The sequence below is a fragment of the Oncorhynchus mykiss genome, chromosome 5 (genome assembly GCF_013265735.2).
Source record: "Oncorhynchus mykiss isolate Arlee chromosome 5, USDA_OmykA_1.1, whole genome shotgun sequence".
NCBI lineage: Eukaryota > Metazoa > Chordata > Actinopteri > Salmoniformes > Salmonidae > Oncorhynchus > Oncorhynchus mykiss.
The window spans coordinates 55,883,905-55,907,170 of record NC_048569.1 but is presented as its reverse complement, the minus strand read 5'-3'; the positions used below and the strand labels follow the sequence as shown (position 1 = coordinate 55,907,170).

At 42.7% G+C, this 23,266-nt stretch overlaps 1 protein-coding gene across 5 annotated transcripts in view; it reads right to left on the bottom strand.

Annotated features, from left to right (window-relative positions):
* LOC110524084 (protein FAM163A) overlaps positions 1–22,292 on the bottom strand; it is a 36,177-nt gene extending 13,885 nt beyond the window's left edge. Inside the window, exon 1 of one of the 5 annotated variants that reach the window (XM_036977898.1) lies at positions 21,995–22,292. The gene's annotated coding sequence lies outside the window, so the exon portion shown is untranslated. Of the gene's footprint in view, positions 1–8,732; positions 9,225–21,994 lie in introns of those variants that run through there. The other 4 variants (XM_036977899.1, XM_021603405.2, XM_036977901.1 and 1 more) reach the window with 4 other exon arrangements.
* Between the last annotated feature and the right edge of the window lie 974 nt (positions 22,293–23,266).

Genomic DNA, 23,266 nt, shown 5'->3' with positions numbered 1-23,266 from the left:
GGATACACACACACACACACACACACACTCACTCCCGCATCATGCGCAAGTGCACACATACACTGCTTAAGATAGGAGCTGCAAAAACCCATCTGACATTGACTGAGCTGAGCTTACAGGACAAAAATGTAATTGGCAGCTAACCACAAGTAAAGGTAGCGGGGCATTGGCTAACATTTCAGTTCAATTACTTGATTTTCTCCTGGTCATTTAGGTGCAGAGTGTAATGAAGGATTTCCCTCCATCCTTGATAAAAGCATTGGGTGAATGATGACTACTGTACAGATTCATCTCATTGGGATATAGTCTAGATGGTCCTCCACAATCCTAGGGTTCCTCTGTGTAGAGAAAGAGCATCTGTTTCCATCCCGCTCCCAGGCCATTTCAAGCTCCAAGGGCCTCATTTATAACCGTTGTTTAAATGCTACACTAAATATCTGCATGCACCGTTTCTTCTAATAAATCAGACCTGACGTAAAAGTGTGCGCGCGTTAACGAGGATTATAACTCCGTCTGAATAACGCCCATCATTCACCTTTTATAGTGACAATAACACCCTTATTTGCTGTGTACTTTGGAAGTATTGGAATTAGACTGACATAGTAATTCTAAAAGGAAATATCAATGGGGAACTTGATCAAATATCTTCGGTGTTGGCAGAATTTTTTTTTTTTTCAGGGACATTTGATGTGGCTGACGATTTAAATTGCACATTGTAAATTGTTCTCGACCTGTAAACAGATTGAATTCGCCAATGTTTTGCATTTACTTTCTCCCGAACCGAAATATGCTGCACTGACCGCGAATTTCTGAAACATCTACTCAGAAAACATTCAAACTAAAGTAGGCCTACTTAGTGGTAGCCTACACACTTCGGTGCAAAATATAAACTGTGTTCACCTGCTCAATTATACGGTATGTTATAAACGCGCTCCCTTTGGATGAATTGAGCAACAAAAAAAAATAAATTATAATAGCCTATCTAACAGGCCCAATTAAAAGCGATGCGCATGGTAATATGAACTCATCATGGCCAGAAAAGTTGCAATGGTAATGATATACTGTATGTATTATGTTTATAAATGAAACATTGTCTAGGCTACTCGAGAAATTTGGCATTACAATATTCAAACGTAGCCTTCAAATGTCAATGGAAAACGTGAACTGTCTGGTGTACTGTTAAACTGCGCTTCGGATCGCTTGGATAAATATTTTAAAATACCGGTAGCTTAGGTGTAGACCTTACGGTGAAATGCTTACTTACAAGCCCTTAACCGACAATGCACTTCAATAAATATAGTTAAGAAAATATTTATTAAATAACTAAAGTATATATTTTTTTGAAGCAACAATAAAATTACAATAACGAGGTTATATACATGGTCAATGTGCGGGGGTACAGGTTAGTCAAGGTAATTTGTACATGTAGGCAGGGGTAAAGGGAATATGCATAGATAATTAACAGCGAGTAGCAGAAGTGGGGGGGTGGGTTAATGTAAATAGTCCAGGTGGCCATTTTATTATTGTTCAGCAGTTTTATGGCTTGGGTGTAGAGCTGTTAAGGAGCCTTTTCGACCTAGCTACAGTATTAACTACTGTGGGTCCAATTAAATGAGACATGTTGTATCCCTATAGGCTATTTCACGAAGATGTAACCATCATGGTCAGAATTTATTCTACAGTGATCATGGAAATACAATAAATACTGTAAATTGGAAACATAAAATAATTCGATTTTCACCCTTCTCACTCACAACAAATGATTGCACCTTGTTATTATATTTAGATACCTTTTTTTATATGACTAAGTAATCATACACTGAGTGTGCAAAACAAAACATCTCTTTCCATGACAGACTGACCAGGTGAATCCAGGTGAAAGCTATGATCCCTTATTGATGTCACTTGTTAAATCCACTTCAATCAGTGTACATGAAGGAGAGGAGGCAGGTTAAATAAGGATCTTTAAGCCTTGAGACAATGGAGACATGGATTGTGTATGTGTCCCATTCAGAGGGTGAATGGGCAAGACAAAAAGGTTGAAGTGCCTTTGAGCGGGGTATGGTATTGGGTGCCAGGTGCACCGGTTTGTCTCAAGAACAGCAACGCTGCTGGGTTTTTCACGCTCAACAGTTTCCTGTGTGTATTAACAATGGTCCACCATCCAACTGACATCCAGCCAACTTGACACAGCTGTGGGAAGCATTGGAGTCAAAGTGGGCCAGAATCCCTGTGGAACGCTTTCGACACCATGTGGAATCCATACCTCGAATCCATACCTCGAATTGAGGCTGTTCTGCGGGCAAAAAGACGTTCATGTTTTGTACACTGGGTGTATATTCCCCATTTCCCCAAGTCTACTAGGCTACTATTGCCTTCTTGCAATGCAATTCTTCAACCACTAGAAACTGTGTGTACGCATGGTCTAAAGTTTGCGGGAGGACAAGCACATTCTCATGTCAAATTCAGTTTATATAAATGCCAACTTTTACGTGGTAACTATCGAGCACATGTTTGGGGGCATATTTTGTGTGTAGGCAACATTTATAAATGAAGCCACAGCTGAGGCTGTATGTGGCGATTTGACTAAGAATGAGAGTGATGGAGTACTGCATCCCCTGACCTCAACCAAATTGAGATGGTTTGGGATGAGTCAGACCGCAGAGTGAAGGAAAAGCAGCCAACAGTGCTCAGCATATGTGGGAACTCCTTCAAGACTGTTGGAAAAGCATTCCATCACTCGTTTAGATAATGCCAAGAGTGTGCAAAGCTGTCATCAAGGCAAATGGTGGCTTTTTGGTTACTACATGATTCCATATGTGTTATTTCATAGTTTTGATGTCCACTATTATTCTAAAATGTAGAAAATAGTCAAAATAAAGAAAAACCTTTGAATGAGTTGGTGTTCTAAAACATCTGACTGGTAGTGTATATACAGTTTACTTTAGATGTTTAGGAACGCATTTTAAGAAAAACAAGTGCAATTTAACAATAAATTGAATACCTGACTTCCCACCAAAATCCCTGAACATACTGTTTTATGTGCTATAATTCTATCATTATCTAATGGATTGGAATATATTCATACATTGTCCAACTGTTGCATTTATTTAAATTGTTTTTAAAACATTTTAACAATTTTGATAGCCAATGCTATTGTAATAGTATTGGTATTCTGTTAGTATTCTCAGACCATGTTACAGTAATGCTGATGGGAGATGCCCCAATTATTACATGACGGCAACCATCCCAGAATAGGTTTAAATGTTGTTCTGCCCTGCTGGCTTTGACTTTCTTCTGCATGTCTCATCTGCTTGTCTCTCTCGCTCTCTCACTTCAAGGACAGCCGACTAGCCGAGCAGACGGCTTCAGATGTCAGGCCTAGCACAGGCAGTACAGCAGCGAAGCAGTGCTCAGCCCTTATTCAGCACACGCCTTAGAGCATCCTAATTCACATTTGTTTACTCAAAGAGCCCCGAAGAAGAGGACTGGTTTGAGGGCTTAACTCAATGAGGTTCCATGAGATGGGAATGCTTATAGGACACATCCTGGCTAGTCAAGATTTTCTCCACACAAGTGTGCAGTTCGCTAAATCAGCCCCACATCTTCAAAATATTGAATGACTAATGTGTGAGAAAACTCCTTCAATGCCAAGGTTGCACGTGTACCATCTAGGGACCAGAACTAGCCCCTTGCTTTGCAGCATAGGGGAGAGTGGGATAAGTTGAGCCAAGTTGAAACCATACACAAAATGTATAATTTGACCAACTATTTAGGAAGATGTCATCATTTCATGAAGTCTGTGAAAGAAGAAACCACATGGAAAAAAGTGGTAGGCAAGTAAGGTCCAACGTTTGGGATGGTGTTCTTCGGCTTGCAAGCCTCCCCTTTTTCCTCCAAACATAACGATGGTCATTATGGCCAAACAGTTCAATTTTGGTTTCATCAGACCAGAGGACATTTCACCAAAAAGTATGATCTTTGTCCCCATGTGTAGTTGCAAACAGTAGTCTAACTTTTTTATAGCGGTTTTGGAGCAGTGGCTTCTTCCTTGCTGAGCGGCCTTTCAGATTATGTTGATATAGGACTCGTTTTACTGTGGATTTAGATACTTTTGTACCTGTTTCCTCCAGCATCTTCACAGGGTCCTTTGCTGTTGTTCTGGGAATGATTTGCACTTTTCGCACCAAAGTACGTTCATCTCTAGGAGACAGAACGCGTCTCCTTCCTGAGCGGTATGACGGCTGTGTGGTCCCAGGTTGTTTATACATGCGTACTATTGTTTGTACAGATGAATGTGGTGCCTTTAGGCATTTTGAAATTGCTCCCAAGGATGAACCAGACTACAATTTATTTTATGAGGTCTTGGCTGATTTCTTTTGATTTTCCCATGATGTCAAGCAAAGAGGCACTGCGTTTGAAGGTAGGCCTTGAAATACATCCACAGGTACACCCCCAATTTATGTAAATTAGCCTATCAGAAGCTTCTAAAGCTGTGACATAATTTTCAGGAATTTTCCAAGCTGTTTAAAGGCACAGTCAACTTAGTGTATGTAAACTTCTGACCCACTGGAATTGTGATACAGCGTATTATAAGTGAAATAATCTGTCTGTAAACAATTGTTGGAAAAATGACTTGTGTCATGCACAACAGTAGATGTCCTAACCGACTTGCCAGAACTATAGTTTGTTATCAAGAAATTTGTGGAGTGGTTGAAAAACGAGTTTTAAGGACTCCAACCTAAGTTTGTATGTAAACTTCCGACTTCAACTGTACATTAGTTGGGTTCTCTATAAGCTTCAATATTAGGTCCTAAACATAGCATGAAAGTGCATCCTTGTAGTTGTGTGGGCTAATATAGTCAAACTGTTTGCCCTGGGGTAAGTTGAGCCAATGGCAAAGTGAGCAAATTGTCGTGTAACAACAGGGCCGGGCCTATGTTAAAAATGTTTAAAAAAATACAAAGTGTGTTGTTAGGTGTTACGCCTGTGTTAAAATACGCTTCAAATTATTCAAAGACAAATCGATTGTGGTTGTGTTGAATTGTGTTTGGGAAATGAAGATAGACATGGTTTAAAAAGATAGTGGGAATATTTCCTTCAGTACAGTACATGTGTAGGTGGCTTAACTTACCCCTTGTATGAGGTAAGTTGAGCTGGGGGCAGGGTAAGCTGTGTCAAGAGATCACTTTTTTTGGACAAGCTATGTTTTCAAAACTGTAATGTTGACATGAATTCAGATTATTTCCAGGGATATACAACACCCTGAAATATATGTTGATATCTATGTTAGACAGATTACTATATTTCACTTGATGGAGTGACGCGGAATGGAAAACATTTCTCAACTCACCCCACTCTCCCCGATTGGTGTCAGAAGTGGGATGGCGTTACAATGGGGAGGTATATGAACTAGAGGGAGTGTTCTGAAAAAGGGGACAGTGTAGCAACCAAAATGACTTAGTTAGAACATTACAACCCTACCAACAGCCTGGGCATTTGATAAAAATTAATCGCCTGGTGGATTACATTGATATAGCGCTTCACTCGTTCTCAAATCACACATGATTACATGTGGATAACTCGCCTCTACTCCACTACCACGAATGTGGAGTCAGCACCTACAGTACATGGGTGCACAAATAGGCAGCTATTCTGCACCCAAACACTCACAAGACATCAGCTATGTGGAAAGCAGGGGGTTGCAAGTTTGAAACCGGTTAAGGACAAACGAACGTTGCATTAGATCGTAGGAGTTGTTTCTGAAAAAGGCTTCAATGGTCCAAAGTAAAAACAGCAACAGAACTGGAGTGTAGCTGATGAGTCACGTCACCCTAGATAAACCCCCTGCAAAGTGCTATTTTAGCAGAAAAGAGCAACTCCCAAGTACAGTAGCACTGTTCCAAGAGCCATGCAGGTTCCAGTGAGGTGCTGTGCCAGGGATCTGCCTCCAGGTTGCCTCCAACTCTGGCCTCACAGGCTTCATTCGCCTTGGCAGTGTTTCAATGCTCTGCTGCTCCACTCACACTGCGCATCGCCCCAAGCACTCGGCTGAGCAGCACGGTACGTTCACCAACCCGAAAAAGCTGCTGTGCAAACAGAAAACCCCACAAAAGTGCTTTCCCTTGGGTGAAATCTACCTCCTCACCCCGAATGCAGAACTGCAACAGCTAGCTATGATTGATCGTTAAATATTCTATATGGTTTTATATCTTATAGAGATGGGCCAAACCTTTGGTGCACTTTGCGTGCCGTAGCAGTGTTTGAATAGATAGAGCAGAACTGATTTGCAGTCGTCCTCTCTTTCCATTCGCCTCTGCCTTCAAGCAGACCTCCAGCTATAACCTTGTTATAATTGTCACTTTTTGTCCAATTACATTAGAACTGGTGGAGAAACATGGTTTCATCATGGTCTTTGGGTGTCGAATGCTCCCACTCAGCTCTCCAGGTTTCTCTTTCTCTCCTCTGTTAGATAATCACATGAATCTTTTGATAGAGCCGCCTCTAACTTTGCACTTGGAAACACCTGGATCCTGCAAATGTTAAAAACATGGCTTTTCAATCATTTAAATATAATTTCTGCAACAATATTTTTCCATCACAGGGTAGTTGTAACCAAGTATTCGAGCTGAAATGCTCCCCTCCATTTCCCTGAAAAAAAGCACTCATCTCTTCATATTCTCAGAGAGAATACATCTATGGCGCCGTCAGGAGGTGGCTTGGAAACGTGACCAAAATGCAAGGTGAGAGGGTGAAATATTTTCAATGCCAAGTATGGGAGAGAGCCGATACCAAACCAGAAGGGGATAACATCAAGTTTTTTTTTTAAATGTAGCATTAAATTGACAACTAAAAGCAGCAACTAATAAATTATTTTCCACTCTTTTGTTTCTGAGTCTGATAAAAGGTGGTGCATATCAGTGTGCATGTTAGTTCAGCTAGCTGGTCAATGAAGCCCTCTCCCGAGGTGTCAAGAGTGTCCTCCTCTAGTGAATGAGACATTTTAACTCGCCTGCCTTTTCACTTGAAGTGCTGTATGTGTTTTTAATCATCACGAGATCTCAAAACTTAAAATGCAAGAGATATTTCTTGATATAAGCGACATTACGCTTTTAGGACAAAGACAGCTTATGTCACACATTTGGAGAGTGGTGGCAGTGATTCATCCTCATATGAGGAGTAGAATGTTACCTTAAATCTCAGTGTTCAAACATGATAGTTATTAAGATCTGATTGCTGGTCGCCTCACTACCTTTCTAAATTTCAGAGTTTCTACATGGATAAATACTGCGGCATTAAGTTCTTGCTTGAACTTTAAACACTGATTGGTAGCGTAGCGGAAAACGCTCAGCGACGCAGTGTGTCGTATAAGACGGGTAAATGAACCCTCACTCAAGACATGGGCTCTCAGCTCCATCAACAGAAGCCTCTGGGCTTGCACTGTAAGACCAGTATCACGTGGCATATCCTCTCTCTGTTGTGGATATGGTCTCTTGGTCTCATATCCTGTCAGCCAAGTATGGACAACAAGGCAGAGTCCCATGGGAAATCAGTCTATTGCAGCATTGCCTCTGCTGGAGGTGAAAGAATCAGGGAGAGATGGCAAGATAGTCAGAGACCTTATCAATCGTGTTCTTATCGAGTTGTCTTTTTCCCCTCCCATGGGTCAGTGGGCTCAACATCCGGACCTGGACCATTACCAATTCATTTGGCTGTGTGTGTGTGTGTGTGTGTGTGCGCGCGCATAACCGATTTCCTCTTCAGTATAACAGTCATGGAAGCAGCAATTTGTCCCCAAAATACACAAATGTTTTTCATTTTAGGGGGGAGAGAATACGGGGTCAGTGCTGTTACGCTATCCCATCATACGATGGTCCACAGAAATAGTTAAGTGGAGTGTGAGGTGAAAAGGGAAATGGTAGCCTACACATAGGATCAGTGTTTGACTTGGGCAGGAGCTCACCTGAGCGGAGTACCAGCACCTCCCATTTTCTACTGCTTGAGGTCCTGTAACACTTATAGAATATTAGCTCAAAAGTACTGTGAAGCTCCTGCACCTCAATATAAACAGTACTGGCACCCAAAATTAATACTAGCTCCTATTTCAGTCCAAGTCAAGCACTGCATGGGCTGTTTACACTGGCACCCCAATTCTGATCTTTCCCCACTAATTGGTCTCTTGACCAATCCCGTCAGATCTTTTCACATCAGATATTTTTCAGAGTAGACCTGATTGGTAAAAATATATATAAATATTACTGAAAAAAATATCAGATTTGTGCTGCCTGTGTGATGGGTTTAGTTTCTTGTCATATATATTCTACAATCAGTTGATTTTATGCGCCCCGGGCTCCATTAACCACTACTGATACCCATGACAGGCACATTTCACGTTCAAATAGCTGCAGGAATAGACTCAAGAGAACCACATTATAACCTAATATTTGATCCAGCCCTGTGGCACACATTGAAGTTAAATTTTCTCCCCATCGCCGCATGAATCATTTTCATAATCTCTATATATTCTAAAGACCTGTCAAGTCAATAAACAAAAGCAATCCCAGACACGTCCATAAACAATGCTGTCCTACCTGAATCGAACGTCTGGATTTATTTGACCAAGTAGGAATGTTGTTCAGGTTTTCCTGAACGGATAGAATAATTGAACGAGGTTGTGTCGTTCCGCGTCGTCCGATAATTGAGTCCCACATCACAAAACAGGCTATACTTACTTGTCGGGCACTGTACGTGTCACATTGTTCGTTTCCTCAACTTGCAGTATTCCTCTTGAGTTTTACCACTATAAAAGCCACCCCAACTGTTATTGCATTTCCGAGAAGATGAGAAGGAAAGGGCACTGGAATAGGCTACGGATTGCGGCGGACGTTCATCCAATGAGTAGCCTGCCCGCGCGGTGCCTCTGGAAGGACGCAACAGTCTTGGTGCTTGATAGTCATTTCAATAGAGGTCAGAGTACAATAATAGCCACTATCATCCGGTGAGGTATCGTCACGGTTATGTAGCCCACTCGCGAGAACGATCAGGCAGAAATGCACCCGCTCAGTCTTGTAGTGAAAAACAAAATAATGAATGCGCATCAAATTATTGTTTGGAAAGAAGGATGGAACTTACAATATTGCGCCCCTTTTGTCATGCATGAGAACCTTGTCTTCTCTGCGCAAAAAAACCCTCAGTAATCCAGTAGGTGGGAATCCAAATCAAATGAACGAGGTGTGGATGAGTGAATGGTTAGGTTGGGGAGGGTGAGATTGAATGTGCAATGCCACTTAAAGTAGACACCTAGGTGCAAGTAAAAGAAGAATCGTCACGAATTGAAGGGGCAAATTTGAGTCGCTGCACTAGTAGACATATGGTTTTGTTTAAATTATGTACCTGGTCACAGTTGTTTCAAAATGTAGCTACCACATAACTGCTAGTATTGGTGCCATGCCCATCGGAGACAAAATATGCAGTTATGCATTGCGAGATAATTGCAATTAATTTCGGGAATGCAGTACTTTTCAGCTATAAATGAAAGAAATGCCAGTAATGTTAATTGCAAAAAGAGGCTTCCCATGATTGATTTGCCATCAATCACCTGCACGAATTAGGCTAATCCAGGCTACTCAATCAAAAATAAAGGCACAGCAAACATTGACAGAGATATCAACCCTCCTCTTTATTTGAAACCGGAGATGGTGGTGTGATTAAGAGACTGTGGGGGCAGCTGTCCAAGGTCCTGAAGAGCCCACCAATGAATGATGCCCGTGGACAGCATTTCACTTTCAGTGTAAGCAACATGCAGCCATAGAGTAGATATAGGCCTTACCAGCGAGAATTGCAAGATACACGACCAATTGATAGGCAAATTATGCATATGCACCAGTGCCCAACTACCTTTAGATTGAGTTGATGGGAAACCATAATGGTCAACCATGTCCAATCAAGAGTTAAACTCCCCTACACACTCTCTGATGACATCCGATTTCCAGTCCAATGTCCCTTCTATTCCCCATTATAATAATTTCATAGTTCACTAAACACGGCCCTGAAGATGGCAGATGTGCACAGAAGACCTGATGAGGTTTGGAATGGATCCATGCTGGAGGTTGCCACTTACAGGCTACATTCCCCTGAGCTAAACCATAATAGGCCACAAAATCTACAGTGCATGTGGCCGATATCGAAAGAGGTAGATCTAGGGTGACACTTTATTTGGAGAGTCCCCTTATAGATGGTTTATAGATGTTAAAAATCAGATTTGCAGTTAATAGTTAGAAACGCTATAGACCATTTGTGGGGGCCTCTCAAAACAGTGTGAACAGATATACTATACAGATTTCCAATTGCTTAAAAAAAATGTGAATATTTTTTCCCCAAGATCGCATAGCAGTTCAGACGTCTTTTGTCCTCGTCTTGTCCTGTATATATATATACACACACACACACAACTTTTTTCACATACATTTTATTTTTATTTTCCATCTACTCATCTTCTAAACACTCTCCTGCAACCAGCCTCACCAATTTATATTTATAAAAAATTATTATTTACCTCAGATCTGTAAGAAGCTAGCCAGAAACTCCAAGAAGCTAGCCAGAAACTAGCCAGAAGCTAGCCAGGAGCTAGCCCAGAAGCTAATCCAGAAGCTAATTAGCTTCTTTACTGGCAAATCGTTAGTATTCAGCTAACCACGGTTTGTGGTCATCAGCTATCCTTTAGCTCGAAAATCTATCGCCAGTTTTGTACGGCGCAGCGCGGCTCGGAACGGAACATACCGGACCAATTTTTCTCTCCATGTCCCTGGATTTCAACTGCTCTCTGGACATTCATACCCGGATCTCACAGCTAGCTAGCTGCTATCCGTGTGACAGTCGGCTTTCGTCGATTCCGGAGCAAACATCGATTGTTCCGGTGCTAGCCAGCTCCGTCAATCACTCCTGAGTTCCATCATTCACTCCTGGGCTGCAGTCACCTATCCGGACCCGTTTCACTGCCTACGCGGAGCCCCACCGGGCCTTCACAACTGGACTGCCGACGTTATCTACCTGAAGGAGATCCGGCTGGCTCCTCTGTCGCGACGTTACCTGAACGCCCATCTGCGGCCCGCTAACCGTTAGCTGTCTTACCGGCTGCTATCTGAATAGACAATCGGACAATTTATTTATTTTTATTATTATGTTTTCTTCTCGGGCCTCTATAACTATATCTATTGTTCTTATTTTTGTTGTTGTTGTGTGATTTGGATTAATCCCCTCTACCTCACGGAACCCCACTAATCTACTGACCGAACGCAAGAGGTGGCTAACAACAGACTCCATCCTATGCTAGCTTGCTACCGGTTGGCTTGGCTAGCTGTCTAAATCGCCGTGACCCTCAACCAACCTCTCCACTCACTGGACCCTTTTGATCACTCGACTAAGCATGCCTCTCCTTAATGTCAATATGTCTTGTCCATTGCTGTTCTGGTTAGTGTTTATTGGCTTATTTCACTGTAGAGCCTCTAGTCCTGCTCACTATACCTTATACAACCTATTAGTTCCACCACCCACACATGCAATGACATCTCCTGGTTTCAATGATGTTTCTAGAGACAATATCTCTCTCTTCATCACCCAATACCTAGGTTTACCTCCACTGTATTCACATCCTACCTTACCTTTGTCTGTACATTATACCTTGATGCTATTTTATCGCCCCCAGAAACCTCCTTTTACTCTCTGTTCCAGACGTTCTAGACGACCAATTCTTATTGCTTTTAGTCGCACCCTTATTCTACTCCTCCTATGTTCCTCTGGCGATGTAGAGGTGAATCCAGGCCCTGCAGTGCCTAGCTCCACTCCTATTCCCCAGGCGCTCTCTTTTGACGACTTCTGTAACCGTAATAGCCTTGGTTTCATGCATGTTAACATTAGAAGCCTCCTCCCTAAGTTTGTTCTATTCACTGCTTTAGCACACTCTGCCAACCCGGATGTTCTAGCTGTGTCTGAATCCTGGCTTAGGAAGACCACCAAAAATTCAGACATTTTAATTCCAAACTACAACATTTTCAGACAAGATAGAACTGCCAAAGGGGGCGGTGTTGCAATCTACTGCAAAGACAGCCTGCAGAGTTCTGTCCTACTATCCAGGTCTGTACCCAAACAATTTGAACTTCTACTTTTAAAAATCCACCTCTCTAAAAACAAGTCTCTCACCGTTGCCGCCTGCTATAGACCACCCTCTGCCCCCAGCTGTGCTCTCGACACCATATGTGAACTGATTGCCCCCCATCTATCTTCAGAGCTCGTGCTGCTAGGCGACCTAAACTGGAACATGCTTAACACCCCAGCCATCCTACAATCTAAACTTGATGCCCTCAATCTCACACAAATTATCAATGAACCTACCAGGTACCTCCCCAAAGCCTTAAACATGGGCACCCTCATAGATATCATCCTAACCAACTTCCCCTCTAAATACACCTCTGCTGTCTTCAACCAAGATCTCAGCGATCACTGCCTCATTGCCTGCATCCGTAATGGGTCAGCGGTCAAACGACCTCCTCTCATCACTGTAAAACGCTCCCTGAAACACTTCAGCGAGCAGGCCTTTCTAATCGACCTGGCCGGGGTATCCTGGAAGGATATTGACCTCATCCCGTCAGTAGAGGATGCCTGGATATTTAAAAAAAATGCCTTCCTAACCATCTTAAATAAACATGCCCCATTCAAGAAATTTAGAACCAGGAACAGATATAGCCCTTGGTTCTCCCCAGACCTGACTGCCCTTAACCAACACAAAAACATCCTATGGCGTTCTGCATTAGCATCGAACAGCCCCCGTGATATGCAGCTGTTCAGGGAAGCTAGAAACCATTATACACAGGCAGTTAGAAAAGCCAAGGCTAGCTTTTTCAAGCAGAAATTTGCTTCTTGCAACACTAACTCAAAAAAGTTCTGGGACACTGTAAAGTCCATGGAGAATAAGAACACCTCCTCCCAGCTGCCCACTGCACTGAAGATAGGAAACACTGTCACCACTGATAAATCCACCATAATTGAAAATTTCAATAAGCATTTTTCTACTGCTGGCCATGCTTTCCACCTGGCTACTCCTACCCCTGTCAACAGCACTGCACCCCCAACAGCAACTCGCCCAAGCCTTCCCCATTTCTCCTTCTCCCAAATCCATTCAGCTGATGTTCTGAAAGAGCTGCAAAATCTGGACCCCTACAAATCAGCCGGGCTAGACAATCTGGACCCTTTCTTTCTAAAATTATCTGCCGAAATTGTTGCCACCCCTATTACTAGCCTGTTCAACCTCTCTTTCGTGTCGTCTGAGATTCCCAAAGATTGGAAAGCAGCTGCGGTCATCCCCCTCTTCAAAGGGGGGGACACTCTTGACCCAAACTGCTACAGACCTATATCTATCCTACCATGCCTTTCTAAGGTCTTCGAAAGCCAAGTCAACAAACAGATTACCGACCATTTTGAATCTCACCATACCTTCTCTGCTATGCAATCTGGTTTCAGAGCTGGTCATGGGTGCACCTCAGCCACGCTCAAGGTCCTAAACGATATCTTAACCGCCATCGATAAGAAACATTACTGTGCAGCCGTATTCATTGATCTGGCCAAGGCTTTCGACTCTGTCAATCACCACATCCTCATCGGCAGACTCAACAGCCTTGGTTTCTCAAATGATTGCCTCGCCTGGTTCACCAACTACTTCTCTGATAGAGTTCAGTGTGTCAAATCGGAGGGTCTGTTGTCCGGACCTCTGGCAGTCTATGGGGGTGCCACAGGGTTCAATTCTTGGACCGACTCTCTTCTCTGTATACATCAATGAGGTCGCTCTTGCTGCTGGTGAGTCTCTGATCCACCTCTACGCAGACGACACCATTCTGTATACTTCCGGCCCTTTTTTGGACACTGTGTTAACAACCCTCCAGGCAAGCTTCAATGCCATACAACTCTCCTTCCGTGGCCTCCAATTGCTCTTAAATACAAGTAAAACTAAATGCATGCTCTTCAACCGATCGCTACCTGCACCTACCCGCCTGTCCAACATCACTACTCTGGACGGCTCTGACTTAGAATACGTGGACAACTACAAATACTTAGGTGTCTGGTTAGACTGTAAACTCTCCTTCCAGACCCATATCAAACATCTCCAATCCAAAGTTAAATCTAGAATTGGCTTCCTATTTCGCAACAAAGCATCCTTCACTCATGCTGCCAAACATACCCTTGTAAAACTGACCATCCTACCAATCCTCGACTTTGGCGATGTCATTTACAAAATAGCCTCCAATACCCTACTCAACAAATTGGATGCAGTCTATCACAGTGCAATCCGTTTTGTCACCAAAGCCCCATATACTACCCACCATTGCGACCTGTACGCTCTCGTTGGCTTCATACTCGTCGCCAAACCCACTGGCTCCATGTCATCTACAAGACCCTGCTAGGTAAAGTCCCCCCTTATCTCAGCTCGCTGGTCACCATAGCATCTCCCACCTGTAGCACACGCTCCAGCAGGTATATCTCTCTAGTCACCCCCAAAACCAATTCTTTCTTTGGCCGCCTCTCTTTCCAGTTCTCTGCTGCCAATGACTGGAACGAACTACAAAAATCTCTGAAACTGGAAACACTTATCTCCCTCACTAGCTTTAAGCACCAACTGTCAGAGCAGCTCACAGATTACTACACCTGTACATAGCCCACCTATAATTTAGCCCTATCAACTACCTCTTTCCCAACTGTATTTAATTTATTTATTTATTTTGCTCCTTTGCACCCCATTATTTTTATTTCTACTTTGCACATTCTTCCATTGCAAAACTACCATTCCAGTGTTTTACTTGCTATATTGTATTTACCTTGCCACCAAGGCCTTTTTTGCCTTTACCTCCCTTCTCACCTCATTTGCTCACATTGTATATAGACTTGTTTATACTTTATTATTGACTGTATGTTTGTTTTACTCCATGTGTAACTCTGTGTTGTTGTATCTGTCGAACTGCTTTGCTTTATCTTGGCCAGGTCGCAATTGTAAATGAGAACTTGTTCTCAACTTGCCTACCTGGTTAAATAAAGGTAAAATAAAAAAAATAAAATAAATAAAATAAAATACCTTTTCATAGTATTCAAAGTGTGCCACCATACTGGAGTTGAGGGAAGAAAAGGTGACACATGAGAAGTATAGATTCCAGCATTTCGATAGAAATACCATGGGAAGGGACGTAGTGTGGAGGGTATTGTTGAAGCATGTGACCGAGAAGTTTGGGTGCTTTTTGGACAGAGTGTAATGATCAGTAGAGATGCTAGGACCAAGTGTGAAACGAGATCTGTGTTTAAAGTGCTGGGTCAGTCCATTCCACCCAGACGTTCTGAGAGCTGTGACCTTACAGGAACATAGACAGGCGTCCCAAATTGCACCCTGTTTCATAGCTCACTACTTTTGACCAGAGCGCTACGGATCAAAAGCAGTGCACTAAATAGGGAATAGGGTGCCATTTGGGACACACCAGAGACTCGGCATCAGCTCGTCTGTCTAATGGTTATTAATGGTGGTGATTTTGCCCATTGACAATAATAAGGCCCAAGCGTAAAGGCTAAGCATTTTGTTTCAATCAACCTTCCATACAGGCACCCATTACACTAATGACTACACACAAGCAAGCAGTTAGTGTAAGTTCTATCCAGACTCTCCCCATTAACAGCAATTGGTGATTCAATGAAATGGAGGGATAAAAACAGAGGAATGTAAAATTGTCATTCACTGCAGGACAACTCTTATAGCATTGATCTCCATGTGACCCTAATACAATTGCCTAATGGATGTTTGAGGAACCAGTGTGACCCTTGTGTTGGTACGTTAATCATATAATAAACCAACTAACATTTACTACTAACAACTAAGAGAATACATTTTTTTATCTTCTCTTGCTTTTGGCCTTTTAAATTGGGGGATACTTATGGCAACTGTTAACAGGCTACCATTGTTGTTTGTTCCTCATTCATAGCCAACAACCATGGAGCCGGACCGTATCCATGGTGACCAGCAGCTTCCTGGTGAATGCGAGGTCTGTGGCGGTCAGATCGGAGCTAATATCATTTCCTGGGCTGCTGGGTCTTAGGTGCTGCTTATCTGCCCCCCCCCCCCCCCACCCCCCCAACTGTGCTTTCTCAGTCAAAGGGAGGGGCATATTGCTTCCCTCAGTCTTACATCAATCACTGTGTTATACAGTTCATAGAGTGGAGAACTGGACAGCTGCTATTCATTGGGTGAAAGGGTGTCGCTTTGTAAGGCCTGGCCAGCTGAGAAATATCTTCATGTTTTGGTGTGTGTGAAAGAGGGAGTGTGAAAGAGTAGATCAGAGAGAGAGAGGTGGCCAGAGAGACAGAAAGAAAGAGGGAGTTCATCTTTGCAACAAATTGGCACGACATCTCCAATACAAATTACAGACCTATCCTCCTGAGGGATATTTGATGAGGGATTGTTGGGGTATATCTGGCAATAAGAATGTTGATCATTATTATTCAAAATCTCCCTCACTCACCGACTGCACATGGAGATGAAAGTTGGTGTATATTCAACATGCAGACAGTATTAGAGGAACACATGTCCCCGGGGACAGCGGAGGTGTGTGGGAGATGATTGATCATGACTCAGCATTGTACCGGCTCTCTGTAAGCGTATCCATCATGTGACCTGCTGCATGCGTCCCAAACGCCACTCGATTCCCTATTTGGTACACTTCTTTTGAACAGAGGGACCTGGTCAAAAGAAGGGCAATAAATAGGGAATAGGGTGCCATTTGGGATGTAACCACTTGTCTCCGCTACGCACTTCGCCTGCTAAACAACACTCACTAGCCTGAGTCCTCACTCACTAGCACTGCAGGTCCAGTACACATTGCCAGCAATAGATAGAGAAGAGTACACTGATCTCATTACAGGGAACATTCATTGCCAGTATAACCAACTTTTTGGGAATAAATGGGAATAAATAACAGTCTTTAATAATTATGTACCCAAGAGTAAAACAGGATAACTTTTAATTCACCCGCCAGCGGGGCACATTTTCCTTCGGGTCCCCGCTACTACATTCAGGGTGGCAGCTTGAAGACCCTGACCCTTGGCACACTCCCCATCTACAAGATGATTGTGCAACTGCTGACAGAGTTGCGCTGTGCATCTGCATATCTATTACATGTGGCCCTCGTAAATAACCTGTAATGGAACTGTCATCTCACTAGTGCCATCACACATTAACTCCGCCTCAACGCCAAAAGAGCAGCAGACGAGAGCTGTGTTTAACTACGGTAAACTGTGTTTGAGTACTGCAGATTGTGGCGGCACACTGGTATCCAGTGCACGTCTGATCTAATTAGGAGTGGATTGCCATCTCGAACCTGGTGGTTAAAAACCCATTCTCGAGAATTCTTGGGTCCGTACCCAAAAACACAATACACATCTATTTGTGGTCAACTACACCCCATCCCTGTGGCCAAACCCCTCCATCGGCACGCCGCCCTCTTCCCCCAACCCCACCCCCTGACCACGTTACATAAACCACCAAGTCTTCATTGGCCACTTATTCAGCTACGTTATATATGTGGGGTTACCCATCCCAGCACTCATGTACAGGGGTTTTTCCTCTTTGATGAGGTTGCTAGAGCGTTTAAGTTACTAGTGAAAAGAGACTAAATGCTTGTTACCAGTTTGAAGAAAATACTATTGCTAACACTATAATGTCTATAGAACTTGGATGATCAACCCTCATGCAATGGTTAACCAAATCAAATCATTTTTTTTTGTCACATACACGTGTTTAGCAGATGTTATTGCGGGTGTAGCAAAATGCTTGTGTTTCTAGCTCCAACAGTGCAGTAATATTAAACAGTAATATCTAACAATTTCACAACAATACACACAAATCTCAGGTAAAGGAATGAATCATATATTTATATTGGGCGAGCAATGTCAGAGCAGCATAGACAGATACATTATAATAGTATAGAATACAATATATACATATGAGATGAGTAATAAAAAATGTAAACATTATTAAGGTGGCCACTGATTCCAAGTCTATGTATATAGGGCAGCAGCCTCTATTGTGCTAGTGATGGTCATTTAACAGCATTTAACAGTCTGACTGCCTTGAGATAGAAGCTGTTTTTCAGTCTCTCGGTCCCAGCTTTGAATGCACCTGTACTGACCTCGCCTTCTGGATGATAGCGGGGTGAACAGGCAGTAGCTCGGGTGGTTATTGTCCTTGATGATCTTTTTGGCCTTCCTGTGACATCGGGTGCTGTAGGTGTCCTGGAGGGCAGATAGTTTGCCCCCGGTGATGCTTTGGGCTAACCGCATCACCCTCTGGAGAGCCCTGCGGTTGCGGGCGGTGCAGTTGCCAGCGTTAGTCGGTATGCGAAACCAAATATGCCCGGGGGGGGGAATGAATGAGCTCACATTATGGAAATGAAAAGCTCACTTTGCTTCCAATTAATTCATTCCTCCAATGTAATTTATTGGAGATAATACTTTCAAAGCAGAATCAAAATAAGAATGCTCCTCATTTTCACATTTTGCTCTGCAGCCCGCTGTGCCTCTCAAACGCAAACACACACATAAATGCTCAAATAACCCGGTGCTCAGAGCCCCTCTTGAATGTGGAGTTTATTATTGGTGCTGGCGGAGTTGGACTGTAGCCATTAGAATTCAGCAGCAGAGACGGATGCAGCGGCAGCAGAAGACCCCAGCAGTGTATATAAGGGGGAGTACAGGGGAGCACAAACACAGCTAATGACTGTGTGTGTGTGTGTGTGTGTGTAATTGCTTACCGTATGTTTGCATATCGGTCCATATGCACTGAGCTAGGTTTCTTGGGGTAACAATGTGATTAGGAAGTTGGGATGGCATTTGCGACTAGATCATACAACGGTTTGGACTTAACACATAGGCCTACTTTAGATTGTCTATCCGCCCTTCATCTCAGATATCTTCCTCATTCCTTTTTTGTGTGACTTGAAAATTATTACACGCGACAAACGTGGTCAAATGATGGTGCCTGCCGTTGTTCTTGGTCTGCAGTGTTACATTTGAATCACCCTCGGTAGATGCTATATAGATTTCTAATCGACCTGTGACTCGTCAGACTGTGAAGCAAATGATAAAGCAGTGTTTCTTAACTTATTTTTATACCCGGGAATAGGGTTGGACATTTACAATTATTTCACTATTTGAATAATATATTTTTGGGGATATTTGGATATCTAGCGTGACTCAGGAGAGAGCCGGTGCGCTGCGTTCTGCTTGTTTCAGCAGAAGGTGGGGGGCAATAAGGGCCTTCTTTGCAATCAAAAGGAACATAAAACTCAACATCCCAATTAGGGTCTGGCTAAAAATACTTCAATCAGTTATCGAACCCATTGCCCTCTATGGTTGTGAGGTCTGGGATCAACTCCCCAACCAAGAACTCACAAAATGAGGCAAACACCCAATTGAGACATATAGTGGAAATGACAAGCTTATTTTATAATACTTTTATTGCATCAAATGGTTGTTTTATGCGATAGAATAGAGGGTTCGTATAACTCTCTTGTGTCTGTGTGAACTGAAATTGGGCCTCTGGGAGATAATGCTGACAGGAGATTTACGATGCAGAGCATGAGTTAATGTTTCTGTTCTAAACGGTACCAGGGAGACATGGCTCCTTGTGACCCATTCCATACATCTGTTGTGTGTTATGTAGACTGAAGGAGGATGCACTTTGCTATAAAATACTGTGCTTCAAACCAGCTGGTTGAGTTCTCAGTGATCACCTCCAGCGGTGATTAACAACCAGCTCCATTACTGCAGTAAACCATCTGGTTCAGTTCTCAGTGATCACCTCCAGCGGTGATTAACAACCAGCTCCATTACTGCAGTAAACCAGCTGGTTGAGTTCTCAGTGATCACCTCCAGGGGTGATTAACAACCAGCTCCATTACTGCAGTAAACCAGCTGGTTGAGTTCTCAGTGATCACCTCCAGCGGTGATTAACAACCAGCTCCATTACTGCAGTAAACCAGCTGGTTGAGTTCTCAGTGATCACCTCCAGGGGTGATTAACAACCAGCTCCATTACTGCAGTAAACCAGCTGGTTAAGTTCTCAGTGATCACCTCCAGGGGTGATTAACAACCAGCTCCATTACTGCAGTAAACCAGCTGGTTGAGTTCTCAGTGATCACCTCCAGCGGTGATTAACAACCAGCTCCATTACTGCAGTAAACCAGCTGGTTGAGTTCTCAGTGATCACCTCCAGGGGTGATTACCGACCAGCTCCATTACTGCAGTAGTTAAATAATAAAGTTTGATTGTTTTGAAGAAATCTAAAAGTCTCTCCTTTTGATTACAATAATTCCACCACAGACACTGCGTGCAGAACTCTGTTAAAATATACTTTGCGTACAACGCAAAACCTCAAACAATGAATGCAGAGCAGAATTAGGACTGTTAGATATCAAAATCCAGAATCCAGCAAAGAGATGTTAAATTCTACAACCATGCCCACACATTCCACCACAAAGCCCTCACCTACAGAGAGAGGATCCTAGAGTGTCCTCAGCCAGCTGGTTCTGGGGCTCTGTTCACAAACACAAACAGACCCCTCAGAGTCCCAGGACAGAAACCCATTTAGACCCAACCAAATTATGAGAAAGCAAAAAGATAACTATTTGACACACTGGAAATAATCAACCAAAAAACAGAATAAATTGGAATGCTATCTGGCTCTAAACAGAGAGTACACAGTGGCAGAATACCTGACCACTGTGACTGACCCAAAATTAAGAAAAATCATATGAAGACTCAATGAGAATAGCCTGCTATTGAGAGAGGCCGCCATAGTCTGTCTTCTCTTGAGAGCCATGTCTGCCTATGTGCACACTGCCCACAAAATGAGGTGGAAACTGAGCTACACTTCCTAAACTCCTGCAAAATGTATGACCATATTAGAGAAAAATATTTCCCTCAGATTAGACCCACAAAGAATTCGAAAACAAATTACATTTTTTATAAACTCCCCCTCCTATTAGGTGAAATACCACAGTGTGCCATCAAGGCAGCAAGATTTGTGACCTGTTGCCACAAGAAAATGGCAACCAGTGAAGAACAAACACCGTTGTAAATACAACCCATATGTTTTTTTTATTTTCCTTTCATACTTTAACTATTTGCACATTGTTACAATACAGCACATAGCCATAATATGACATTTGAAATGTATCTATACATTAGAACGTTTTGTGAGCGTAATGTTTACTGTTCATTTCTGATTTGTTTATCTACTTTACTTGCTTTGGCAATGTAAACATATGTTTGCCAATAATGCCATGCCAATAATGCCCTTTGGATTGAATTGAGTGAGAAAGTAGTCAAAGCGACTCGAGCTAATTAGACAAACGTGTTGCTGCCATAGGTTATCATCATACCATCTGGCAGTGCCTGTCTTCACTGTATCAAATCGTTGTAAAGAAGCTAGCTAAAGTAGCAAGGCTAAATGAGGCCCTTTTGCTGCGCTCCCCGTCCATGTCACCAACAACTCCATTCATATTAAACTACAGCACACATGTTTGCTGATCATTGTAGCCTACTCTTTCTCATTTAGCCAACTTCATTCCGTAATTTTAATTCCATTTCGCATTCATTTGAGATTTCCCACCTCACATGGAGCCTCTGACTGTAGCGCCGCTGTGATTGACTGACAATAACAACAAGCTATACATGTTAAACGGATTTGTAGGCTAGGCCACTTTTGTGTGGTGCGCACTCATAAAAACTGTTATAAAACTGTTGTCTTTTTAACATTTGGAAAGTAATGGTCTATTCTTGTAGGCTATGTAGCAATGTCACATAGATAATCAAATACTAATGTTCGTTCAAATAGTCAAATATTTGTCCTTGAGGACCACTTCCATTAAAGTTAACACTTAAGAACTGAATAAAATTGGTGTCAGCTCACCATCTGTGGCCAGGGACCAGTTAGCAACATCTCTGGCCGGTGTTGGTCCCCGCACTGCTATACACAGTGCTGGATTAAGGCACGCGCTGTCAACAGCGTTTTACAGGCATTTCTAATTTGGTGGGAATTGCATACCAGTTTCTCCATAAAACAAAGTAGCCTATAGCAACCCCAGATTCACACAGCAAGACAAAAAAGGTTGTTCAAAGTGGAATGAAGGCGGGATTGACATTGATTAGCAATTGAGTGTGGGAATTAATTTCCTGATTCTCGTTTTGTTCAAATTCATTTGCCGCAAATCTGTGAGTGACATTGGCTGGTTGTTCGAGATTGCGTAGATTGAAAATGCACCAGCCGGAATGCGCATGATGCGCTGTTCCACATTGTCAAATGAGGGTTTGTAAGGTCATGAAAAGGTCATTGTTAATACAATTCATGAAGGCACACTTTAAAATAATATCAATCACTTACAAACCTACATATCAGCTATTATCGTAATAGCCTTCAGTGCGTGTCTGTGTGCGCTGTTGCTGGTGTAGCGGGAGCGACATTTCAGCTGCAGGCATAAATTTATGTCAGACAAAACACTAACTAGATAGTCAATTCAAAACATAACGTGTAGCTTGTTATCTCGCTAGTTAACGATAGCCAACTAAGCATTAATGTCGCTGTCGCCTTTCCACGGGTACTGTAGATAGCCTAAATAAATCCGCACCGTTGGAAAACTGGGATTCCCCTCTATTAAACAGTAGCCATGTTAAACATTGTCGCAATTACAAATATTCTAAGGATAGCCTAATTGACAAATAACTTGCTGTGCATAGACCTCCCCTGAAACATTAATATTTGAGCCTTATATAAAAAATAAAAATAAATCTAGTTAGATACCTTGCTTTGAAGTAGCCTACCTAATCCATTTCATCTCTGATTCATTGATTGAGGAAATCATTTTATAAAGACAAAAGTATTTGGTTGTAAAGTTACAATATTTCACATCAAGGGTGGCAACCATCCTCCAGGATAGCTACTGGGTGTGCAGGCTTTTGTTCCAGCCCTGGTCTAACCACATTGTAGGCTAAACATCAGCTGCTCAACAGGACCATGATTAGCAGATTTGCCTGTTTCAGATCAAAAGCCAAGCCTTCACACCCAGGATCTCTCCAGGTGGAGGGTTGACCACATGTTAACAACATGTGACCAACAGTGCAGTTCTACTTTGTGGGAGGTTAAGTGCCTTGATCAAGGGCACAACAGCAGGAGATGGTAGGCCTA